Raw genomic sequence first — 12,146 nt, 5'->3', positions numbered from 1 at the left:
AGAGGCAATACTGGGAAGTTCTAAACTCCGGGAAGCCTTGGTCCCAGAAGGGATTAGAATAGCAGGAAGCTTAGACTGAGTCACAGCAGGGAAAGATAACTCCCATTCTCCAGAGCAGACTGTAACCTAGTGAGATTAGTACAACAAAATAGCCCAATACATTGCAAAAGACAAAAGGCAGTGTCCTGAAATAATGGCCTGCCATAATATGTGGTTCCACTCCATGAATACATATATAATCAAGGAGAAAAGGAGTGATTGAATCCAAAAGGATTTTTTTATTTTTAAAAATTACCAATTTATTAATACAAAAACACATAGAAATATACAATAATCATAGCACAATTGCACATAATATATGACGTTAAAAGCCAGGAGAGATACATAAGTGGGGATAATCAACAAAGCACCATCATGCTAAAGCCATTTGTAAAGATAGGGCCCCTGAATAAAATACCGCTGTCTCTATAAAGTTCTATCAAGACCATAATAGGTCTATAGTGGCGGAGGGCCCCAAACAAAGGCTCAACATGTATAAAAGATGGTAGAGGTATAACACGTTCCACAGTGTGTCATTGTGCCTTAATGGCAGAATGACCGAGCGACAGGAACGCTTACCTAATGGTGCACAAGTCCCCCAGGTGGTGACAAAGAACTCTGACTCGCGTTTCGCGCTTCCCAATGTTGAGCCTTTGTTTGGGGCCCTCCGCCACTATAGACCTATTATGGTCTTGATAGAACTTTATAGAGACAGCGGTATTTTATTCAAGGGCCCTATCTTTACAAATGGCTTTAGCATGATGGTGCTTTGTTGATTATCCCCACTTATATATCTCTCCTGGCTTTTGACGTCATATATTATGTGCAATTGTGCTATGATTATTTTATATTTCTATGTGTTTTTGTATTAATAAATTGGTAATTTTTAAAAATAAAAAAATCCTTTTGGATTCAATCACTCCTTTTCTCCTTGATTATATATGTAACCTAGTGAGAGTTGTAATATCTCCTCTGAACTGCACCTGAACTACAGTAAATTATAAAGTGACTTTCCTTGTCTCCTGCCTTATTACTCCGTGCCTTCTACTTCCATCACAATCTCTGGGGGTCTGCCCTGGTTGGAGAGGGTTTAACATCTGCACTGCCATCACCATCTACTCCCCCAGGGATCATCTGCAATGCCGGCTATACTACAGTCGAACACTCCAACTGGCGTCACTACATAAACTTTATCCCCATCCAATTCTACCCCTTTTACATGACCTCCTGGGGACACGGACCGGGTCAACGCCACTGTGACATCTCCCATTGAAGTTAGCGGGCTCGGTACCGAGTATCCCACCGCCTCTGGGGCGTGTCACTGTCATGTACTTCGAAAAAAAAACGTTAACTAGTGAGTAACTAAGACTTTTCCTCAGGTATTCCTTTTTAAATATCTTGTGTGGTGTCGTGGTCTTGTGGATAGTTACAATGGTGTGCAAATTCTATTTATGAGTACTGATCAACATAAAAAGCAAAAAAATACAAATGGAGAAAACATTTACGGAGTTACTCAAGTTTTATGTAGGTTTAAACTGAAATGCTGCATGTTTAACAATTGAAGTCTTCAAATTTTTAAAGATAATTTCACAACATTTTTCATGTTGAACTCGACACATGATGCAATAAGTGATAAATTATTTTTTTTTTAATTTGCGGAAATATTAGCACTCAAAATATTTAGCACCTAAACAGTTACATTTTTGAAGTCCAAGTGGGGATTACAGTGGAGGTTCACTGGAGATGTGTACTTATTCCTCTTTCAAATGCTGATCAAACTTAAAGAAGCACTGCCATCAAAGTTTTGTATCCTCTTAATACATTGCAATCATCATATTATTCAGAATTGGGTACTTACTGTTGCTCATTTTCTTCCTATCCAATTAATTATTCTCTTTGCTCTATGTAGAAACAGGAAGTCTGTCCCTTCATTATCATTCCCTTCTTGAATGTCTGATCCAGCTGCTGTGCTCCTCACCCTGCCAGGGAATTCTGCCATGACTGACTCATATAGAGAAAATTGACCTCCTGTTTCTACATAGAGCTTAGAAGATTTCAGCTAGTCAGTTTTAATCATATAATGTAATAGACTTAGTGGAAAAGAGAATAATTAGTTGGCGTGTGATAGACAGCTTACAGCTTTCCTCTCCAGCAGTGAGTGTGGGGGGGAGAGTTAGTGCTGCATAAGTTAAGTTTCACTACAAACACTTCTAGTACTTCTCCTTTCAAATTGAAAGCAACTTTATTTGGAGGATCAAATGCACATTAGCATTGCCAAAACAAGTGTAGTGCTGCTAGCTCTACTGTTCTGCACCTCCCCCACCCTGACTGCTGGAGACAGAAGTTGTTAATCACAGTCAGGTCTGCTGTGCTCCAGAACATGTAATCACTCTGCTGTGAGGAGAGAGACTGTCATTTTGTCTTACACAGAGCCTGTTCCAAGCTATAGGGTCGTGTTCTTTTTCCTCCTTGTATGTGGATGCATTCTTAGATTGGCACAGCTGGCAGCAGTATGAGAGGAGAGATACAAGAAGTGTTTGTAATGAGACTGCCAGAGATGAGAGCTGAAAAATATCAGTTAATTCCACTAAACTTTGCTGTGCTCCAGCACATCATCACACCTCAATTAGGAGAGCAGACTGTTTGAAAATGCTATTGTGTGGGTGTGTGCTTCATACCACAGTGTGTTCTTGGCCAGCTTACGATTGGACAGCATCAAATAGGAAGACGTACACACCCTCAGTGAAATCTCTCTGGTAATGAACATAAATTAACTGTTTAAGTACCAAATACTTGGATTTTAAAATCTCTGCAATGGGGAGGTGAAAAAATAAATAAAAAAGTGTTTTATTCTGCTCTTCAGCCACTATTACATCATGGGTCCAGATCAACATGAAAAATGGGATGAAAGGTTGTCTTTAAGCACATAGTGTTAAGCCTCAATAAGTATTTCAAAGTGAAAAAGTGCATAACATGTTTAACATTTTACCTTTCCAAAAATGTACAAAAAAATCCAAATACAAGGACCACACAGTAAGCGGTGGTGATATTGTGCTAGTCTGGGCCAAACAGATAAATTTGACATCAACTTTAAAAGAACATGGACACCACTGATGCTGAAATTTTTTTTTTTTTACATTTTTTCGTGGTTACCTAAATTTAATAAAATGTGATAAAATTTCACTACAATTCAGTCTGTAACCTTCATTCCTTCATTCATTTCAGGGACATCCTGCTTGTAGCCTGATCCAAATTTCAAATTTTTCATTTATAGGAGTGTCTCTTCCAGTAATGTAGGCTTGAAGTTACCTCTACCTGTACCTACTGCCCAGAGTACTTCTGTCTTCATTAGCTCACCTACCAGCCTGTTTTATCTCTTCTCCATCAGATTATACTTGCATTCTTCCCTGTCCATACTCTGGAAATCTATGTAAAAGCCTACATATGTGCTGATGCAGCTATGTACACTCCATACCCTAAACCAGATACCCTAAATGCAAAAAGCTTGACCTAATATTGGTTTCCATCCAGCAATAGGCACATCACCACCAATACTCAGCCTTATGTTAGAGCTCTTTACACAATATATTGGATAAGGCAGTATACTGATGACAAATGAAGCCAATACAAGGAACACCACTGATGTCATTTGACTTCTTAGTTATATTTCTAAAAATATCTATACAGTCCGGTCGCATGACTTTTATGGCAACAGCTATGTCAATAACAACCTTATCATTGTCAGGCCATTTCCAAAGGTTTATTACCATCTGTCACAATTTTAATAATCAACATAAAAAAATGCTAAGGTAACCCATATACATTAAATAACCATCGGGAAACCTCTGGTTCTGCCCCGCAATGTTACCTCCGAGATCCCCCAATATTTACGCTCTCTTGGCTTGGCTGTACATTTATGTGTTCTGAATGAGGTAAGAGGTATAAGCAGCTGCCAAACTCCTTTAGCAGCGGCTTATCTTGTTGTAGAACATAGGAATGAGCTATGAAATTCAACATGTATGCTCATGTCATCATCTTTTAGGGGAAGATCAGGAGGTAACTATATAAATTAGATCTCTAATATCTATCATGCTTTGACAAGGTTTCATGTTCAGGTTGTCCAAAGGCAGAGACAGTGACACCAATGCCAATTGGGCACTGGCGTCACAACACTGGAGAGAGCGAGTGCTGACACCACTGGAACGGTGCCAACACGGGAGAGGAGTATATGCTTTATTATTTTATTATTTTTTCTTACATTTAGTTTAGGAAGGGGTTTTCCTAATAGTGGAGAACCTCTTTAAAGCTAGCATCACACTGAGGTTTGTTTAGGAATTATTGAAATAAACAACAAAAAAAAACCTTTTCAAATACTCTTTGAACACACGTCCTACTCATTTCAATGGAAAATGCACTATATTGCTTATTCAGCAAGATTGTGGTAAGTTTCATTTGTTATTTAGTGGCGTAACTTTTTTGAGGCAGATTTCTTGTGGAATCCGATCCAAACTTGATGATATCTAGTCAAAAGGCTGCAAAGCACCATGTAGAAAAAAAATACTTCAAGAAGCATCTTCAGGAACAATCCAAAAGCAAACTATATATATATTTTAAATTGGATTTTGAAAAACTCGTCAGATTTTACAATCTCCAAAAAAAGGATCTCAATAGTAAATGTTCTCCTTAACTAATGAGATTCTCTAAAAGGCAATATCTGATTCAGCAAAATGGTGGCTGCTGGTGCAATTTTTATGAACTGTAAAAGGTCATCAAAATGTTTTAAAAAAAAAAAAAAAATCCTTATGCTCACTTCCATATTAGTTGTGAGGTCTTCAGATCACCACTGCTCACACTGAATCCCCCGGGATGACTGTGCATTTGCGCAAAAGTCAATGGTGTCATGACGTGCACATGCTCAGAACCCTCCGGGGTCTCCTCATGGCCGGAATTCCCATCCTAGTTGGAGTGGTCCAGGGATTTCAGCACGAGTGACGACGATCTGAAGATGCAGCAAGGACCAGATGGGATATAGGGACAAGCGGAAGAGCCGATGAGTATAAGGATTTTTCTTTTGTTTGTTTGCAAAAACGCTGCTTTTTTTTTTTTTTTTGCATCTACGTAAGGAGCATTAATCCCTTGGTGATGGAGCCAATTTGCAGCTTAACCCCTTCACCCCAAGGGTGGTTTGCACGTTCATGACCGGGCCAATTTTTACAATTCTGACCACTGTACCTTTATGAGGTCATAACTCTGGAACGCTTTCATGGATCCCGGTGATTCTGACATTGTTTTCTCGTGACATATTGTACTTCATGTTAGTGGTAAAATTTCATTCAAATAACTTGCGTTTATTTGTGAGAAAAACGGAAATTTGGCGAAAATTTTGAAAATTTCGCAATTTTCCAACTTTGAATTTTTATGCCCTTAAATCACAGAGATACGGCACACAAAAAACTTGATAACTAACATTTCCCACATGTTTACTTTACATCAGCACAATTTTGGAACCAAAATTTTTTTTTGTTAGGAAGTTATAAGGGTTAAAAGTTGACCAGCGATTTCTCATTTTTACAACACCATTTTATTTTTAGGACCACATCACATTTGAAGCCACTTTGAGGGGTCTATATGATAGAAAATACCCAAAAGTGACACAATTCTAAAAACTGCACCCCTTAAGGTGCTCAAAACCACATTCAAGAAGTTTATTAACCCTTTAGGTGCGTCACAGGAATTTTTTTGAATATTTAAAAAAAAATGAACATCTAACTTTTTTTCATAAAAAAAATAATTCAGGTTCAATTTTTTTTATTTTACCAAGGGAAACAGGAGAAATTGGACTGCAAAAGTTATTGTGCAATTTGTCCTGAGTACGCAGATACCTGATATGTGGGGGGGAACGACTGTTTCGGCGCATGGCAGAGCTCAGAATGGAAGGAGCGCCGTTTGACTTTTTCAATGCAAAATTGGCTGGAATTCAGATTGGACGCCATGTCACGTTTGGAGAGTCCCTGATGTAGCTAAACAGTGGAAACCCCCTACAAGTGACCCCATTTTGGAAACTAGACCCCCAAGGAACTTATCTAGATATGTGGTGAGAACTTTGAACCCACAAGGGCTTTACAAAAGTTTATAACGTACAGCGATACAATTAAAAAATCATATTTTTTCCACAAAAATGATCTTTTCACCCCAATTTTTATTTTCCCAAGGGTAACAGGACCCTAAAAGTTATTGTGCAATTTGTCCTGAGTACGCTGATACCCCACATGTGGGGGTAAACCACTATTTGGGAGCATGGCAGAGCTCGGAAGGGAAGCAGCGCCATTTGACGTTTTTGGCTGGAATTGAGATCGGACACCATGTCGCGTTTGGAAAACCCCTGATGTACCAAAACAGTGGAAACCCCCCACAAATGACACCATTTTGGAAACTAGACCCCCTAAGGAACTTATCTAGATGTGTGGTGAGCACTTTGACCGGGGGGGTCAGTGCTTCACAGAAGTTTATAACGCCCGGGCGTGAAAATAAAAAATTCGTATTTTTTCCACAAACATGATCTTTTAGTCACCATTTTTTTATTTTCCCAAGGGTACCAGGAGAAATTGGACCCCAAAAGTTGTTGTCCAATTTGTCCTGAGTATGCTGATACCCCATATGTGGGAGAAAACTACTGTATGGGCACACGTCGGGGCTCGGAAGGGAAGTAGTGATGTTTTGGAATGCAGACTTTGATGGAATGGTCTGCGGGTGTCATGTTGCCTTTGGAGAGCCCCTAATGTACCTAAACAGTGGAAACCCCCCACAAATGACACCATTTTGTAAACTAGACCCCCCAAGGAACTTATCTAGATGTGTGGTGAGCACTTTGAACCCCCCAGTGCTTCACAGAAGTTTATAACGCCCGGGCGTGAAAATAAAAAATTCGTATTTTTTCCACAAACATGATCTTTTAGTCACCATTTTTTTATTTTCCCAAGGGTACCAGGAGAAATTGGACCTTAAAAGTTGTTGTCCAATTTGTCCTGAGTATGCTGATACCCCATATGTGGGAGAAAACTACTGTATGGGCACACGTCGGGGCTCGGAAGGGAAGTAGTGATGTTTTGGAATGCAGACTTTGATGGAATGGTCTGCGGGTGTCATGTTGCCTTTGGAGAGCCCCTAATGTACCTAAACAGTGGAAACCCCCCACAAATGACACCATTTTGTAAACTAGACCCCCCAAGGAACTTATCTAGATGTGTGGTGAGCACTTTGAACCCCCCAGTGCTTCACAGAAGTTTATAACGCCCGGGCGTGAAAATAAAAAATTCGTATTTTTTCCACAAACATGATCTTTTAGTCACCATTTTTTTATTTTCCCAAGGGTACCAGGAGAAATTGGACCTTAAAAGTTGTTGTCCAATTTGTCCTGAGTATGCTGATACCCCATATGTGGGAGAAAACTACTGTATGGGCACACGTCGGGGCTCGGAAGGGAAGTAGTGACGTTTTGGAATGCAGACTTTGATGGAATGGTCTGCGGGTGTCATGTGCGTTTGGAGAGCCCCTGATGTACCTAAACTATTGAAACTCCCCACAAGTGACCCCATTTTGGACACTAGACCCCCCACGGAACTTATCTAGATGTGTGGTGAGCACTTTGAACCCCAAGTGCTTCACAGAAGTCTATAACACTCAGACGTGAAAATAAAAAAATCATTTTTTTCCACAAAAATGATATTTTTGCCCCCAATTTTTTATTTTCCTAAGGGTAACAGGAGAAATTGGACCCCAAAAATTGTTTTGCAATTTGTCCTGAGTAGGCTGATACCCTACATGTGGGGGTAAAACACTGTTTGGGCGCATGGCAGAGCTTGGAAGGGAAGGAGCACCATTTGACTTTTTCAACTCAGAATTGGCTGGAATTGAGATCAGACGCCATGTTGCATTTGGAGAGCCCCTGATGTGCCCAAACAGTGGAAACCCCCAATTCTAACTCCAACCCGAACCCCAACATGCCCCTAGCCCCAACCCTAACCCTAGCCCTAACCCTAACCCTAGCCCTAACCCTACCCCAACACACCCCTAGCCCTAATGGAAAAATGGAAATAAATACATTTTTTTTATTTTATTATTTTTCCCTAACTAAGGGGGTGATAACGGGGGGGGGTTTGATTTACTATTTATGGCGGTTTTTATTTTTGGCAGTTGTCGCACGCTAAAAGACGCTTTTTATTGTAAAAATAGTTTTTGCATCACCACATATTGAGAGCTATAATTTTTCCGTATTTTGACCCACCAGGTCATGTGAGGTCTTACTTTTTGCGGGACGAGTTGACGTTTTTATTGGTACCATTTTCGGGCACGTGAAATTTTTTGATAGCTTTTTATTCCGATTTTTGGGACGCAGAATGAAGAAAAACCAGCGTTTCATGAATTTCTTTTGGGGGGGTGCGTTTACACCGTTCCGCGTGCGGTAAAATTGATAAAGCGGTTTTATTCTTTGGGTCAGTACGGTTACAGTGATACCTCATTTAGGTCTTTTTTTATGTTTTTGTCGGTTTTATGCAATGAAAACTATTTTATATAAAAAATAATTATTTTTGCATCGCTTTATTCTGCGAGCTATAACTTTTTTATTTTTTCGCTGATGATGCTGTGTGGCAGCTCGTTTTTTGCGGGACAAGATGACGTTTTCAGCGGTACCATGGATATTTATATGCGTCTTTTTGATCGCGCGTTATTACACTTTTTGTTTGGCAGTATGATAATAAATCATTATTTTTTGCTTCGTTTTTTATTTTTATTTTTTAAGGGGTTCGCTAAAGGGGTTAACTAATGGGACAGTTTTATAGGGCGGGTCGTTACGGACGCGGCGATACCTAATATGTGTACTTTTATTGTTTGTTTTTTTATTATTTCCAAAAAATGGATTTATTGGGGGAATATTTTTTTTTTTTTTCTAATTTATTTGGCGATTTTTTTTTAATTATTTTTACACTTTTTTTTATTTTTTTTTTTACTTTATTAAATAGTCCCAGGTGGGACATCACTGTCCTGTGACAGATCGCTGATCTGTCACATCACAGATCACTGTGACAGATCAGCGATCTGACACAGGCACTGCAGAAGGCTTCCTCATGCCTGCGCTTTGCAGGCACTGAGGAAGCCAGCTTCCTCAGGCCCCCGAAGGCCCCCGTCGCCATCTTGGATTTGGGGGCCTGGAGGAAAGGAGTCCCCCGCAGTAGCGCTGCACATTGCGCTGCCGTGGGGGGCTCAGGGAAGCACGGAGGGAGCCCCCTCCCTGCCGATGCTTCCCTTTAACTCCCGGTACACCGCGATCATGTTTGATCGCGGTGTGCAAGGGGTTAACGTGTCGGGGGCGGTCCGTGACCGCCCCTGACACATTGTGCCGGGTGTCAGCTGTGATAATCAGCTGACACCCGGCCGCGATTAGCGGCGCTCACCACGTGGGCGCCGCTGATCGCGCCCGACGTACTATCCCGTCCATGGGCATAGGGGCCCAGGTCCCATGGACGGGATATACCGTCGGATGTCAGGAAGGGGTTAATGACCAGGCCAATTTTTACAATTCTGACCACTGTCACTTTATGATGTTATAACTCTGCAACGCTTCAACGGATCCTGCTGACTCTGAGATTGTTTTTTCGTGACATATTTTACTTCATGTTAGTGGTAAAATTTCATTGATATGACTTGCATTTATTTATGAAAAAAATGGAAATATGGCGAAAATTTTTAAAATTTTGCAATTTTTAAAATTTTATTTTTTATGTCCTTAAATCAGAGAGATATTTATTAAGTATTTCTTGTGACATAACATTTCACACATGTCTGCTTTACATCAGCAGAATTTTGGAACAAAAATTTTTTTCTTATTAGGATGTTATAAGGGTTAAAAGTTGACCAGCAATTTCTCATTTTTACAACAGAATTTACAAAACCATTTTTTTAGGGACCACATCACATTTGAAGTCACTTTGAGAGGTCAATATGACAGAAAATACCCAAAAGTGACACCATTCTAAAAACTGCACGTCTCAAGGTGCTCAAAACCACATTCAAGAAGTTTATTAACCCTTTACATGCTTCACAGGAACTGAAGCAATGTGGAAGGAAAGAATTAACATTTAACTCTTTTTTTGTACAAACATTTTACTTCAGAACCAATTTTCCTTATTTTCACACATGTAAAAAGAAAAAATAAAACACAAAATTTGTTGCTCAATTTCTCCTGAATACGCCGATACCCCATATGTGGGGGTAAATCACTGTTTGGGCGCACGGCAGGGCTTGGAACGGAAGGAGTGCCGTTTGACTTTTTCAATGCAGAATTGGCTGGAATTGAGATCGGACGCCATGTTGCGTTTGGAGAGCCCCTGATGTGCCTAAACAGTGGAAACCTCCAACAAGTGACCCTATTTTGGAAACTAGACCTCTTAAGGAACTTATCTAGATGTGTGGTGAGCACTTTGAACCTCCAAGTGCTTCATAGAAGTTTATAAGGTAGAGCCGTGAAAATAAAAAATCATTTTTTTTCCACAAAAATGATCTTTTTGCCCCCAAATTTTTATTTTTACAAGGGTAACAGGAGAAATTAGACCCCCAAATTTGTTTTGCAATGTGTCCTGATTATGCCCATACCCCATATGTGGGGGTAAACCACTGTATGGGCGTATGGCAGAGCTCAGAAGGGAAGGAGCACGTTTGACTTTTTCAATGCCGAATTGGCTGGAATTGAAATTGGACGCCATGTCGCGCTTGGAGAGCCTCTGATGTGCCTAAATAGTGAAACCCCCCACAATTGACACCTTTTTGGAAAGTAGACTACTTAAGGAACTTATCTAGATGTGTGGTGAGCACTTTGAACCCCCAAGTGCTTCACAGACGTTTATAACGCAGAGCAGTGAAAATAAAAAAATCATTTTTTTTCCTTAAAAATGATTTTTTAGCCTGCTACTTTTTATTTTCCCAAGGGTACCAGGATAAATTAGACCCCCAAAGTTGGTGTGCAAATTGTCCTGAGTACGCTTATACCCCATATGTTGGGGTAAACCACTGTTTGGGCACACGTCTGGGCTCAGAAGGGAGGGAGCACCGTTTGACTTTTTGAATGCAAAATTGGCTGAAATCAATGGTGGCGCCATGTCGCATTTGGAGACCCCCTGATATGCCTAAATAGTGGAAACCCCTCAATTCTAGCTCCAACCCTAAGCCCAACACACCCTAAACCTAATCCCAACCCTAATCCGAATCCCTAACCCCAATCCTAACCCTAATTCCAACCATAAACCTAATGGAAAAATGAAAATAAATTTCATTATATTTCCCGAACTAAGGGGGTGATAAAAGGGGGGTAATTTTCTATTTTTTTTACTTTGATCACTGTGATAGGGTTTATCACAGTGATCAAAATGTACGTTGAATGAATGGAATCTGCCGGCCAGCAGATTCGGCGGGCGCACTGCGCATGCGCCCGCCATTTTCTTCCCAGGAGAAGACGATAGCGGCGCCCAGCAGAGGATGCAGGTGGGCCCGAGGACCACAGGTAGGTACCGGGGGGATCGGGGACCCTATTTCTCTCTCCTCTGATGTGTGGTCACATCAGAGGAGAGAGAAAATAAATGCAATATCATGGCTTTTTCTTTTTTTGCGGTCACCGTTATAGGTTAATAACGGCGATTGTAAAAGCGGGGTTGGTAAAAACCGACCTGAATCATGTTCTCTGGGGTCTTGGCTACCCCCGCAGCGGTCGTTAGGGGGTTAAATATGAGACTATATTTTCTGCTAGTCAACTTTCCTAGAAAATCGAATTTGAATTTTGCTTCATCCACTCATTTCTAGTACTAAAGATATAAAAAACTGGGGTAGGTAAGGACTCGATTAATGAATAACTGTTCTTCTGTTGAAGAATATGTTCCTGACAAGTGCACTATAACACGCTGAATATTTTCAGTATACAGTATATTTCATAATTACATATTATGTAGCTTTAGGTTTACAATAGTTTTCTTAATATTCAGTATTGTAGAAGGCAGCGCTCCACTCCCAGAACACCAGTCACGCATTTATAGTCATAAATACCTACTATTGCTTGTTGT

The 12,146-nt window shown here is 40.3% G+C and overlaps 1 protein-coding gene across 1 annotated transcript in view; it reads right to left on the bottom strand.

The window, feature by feature from the left end:
- The window catches only part of LOC141047872 (lipopolysaccharide-induced tumor necrosis factor-alpha factor homolog), a 38,623-nt gene that overhangs the window by 26,318 nt on the left and 159 nt on the right, over window positions 1–12,146 (bottom strand). The window lies entirely within an intron of this gene.

Source organism: Dendrobates tinctorius, unplaced genomic scaffold, assembly GCF_039654945.1.
Source record: "Dendrobates tinctorius isolate UK_male_01 unplaced genomic scaffold, ASM3965494v1 ptg000129l, whole genome shotgun sequence".
Lineage (NCBI taxonomy): Eukaryota > Metazoa > Chordata > Amphibia > Anura > Dendrobatidae > Dendrobates > Dendrobates tinctorius.
This window is presented reverse-complemented; position numbering and strand designations above follow the sequence as displayed.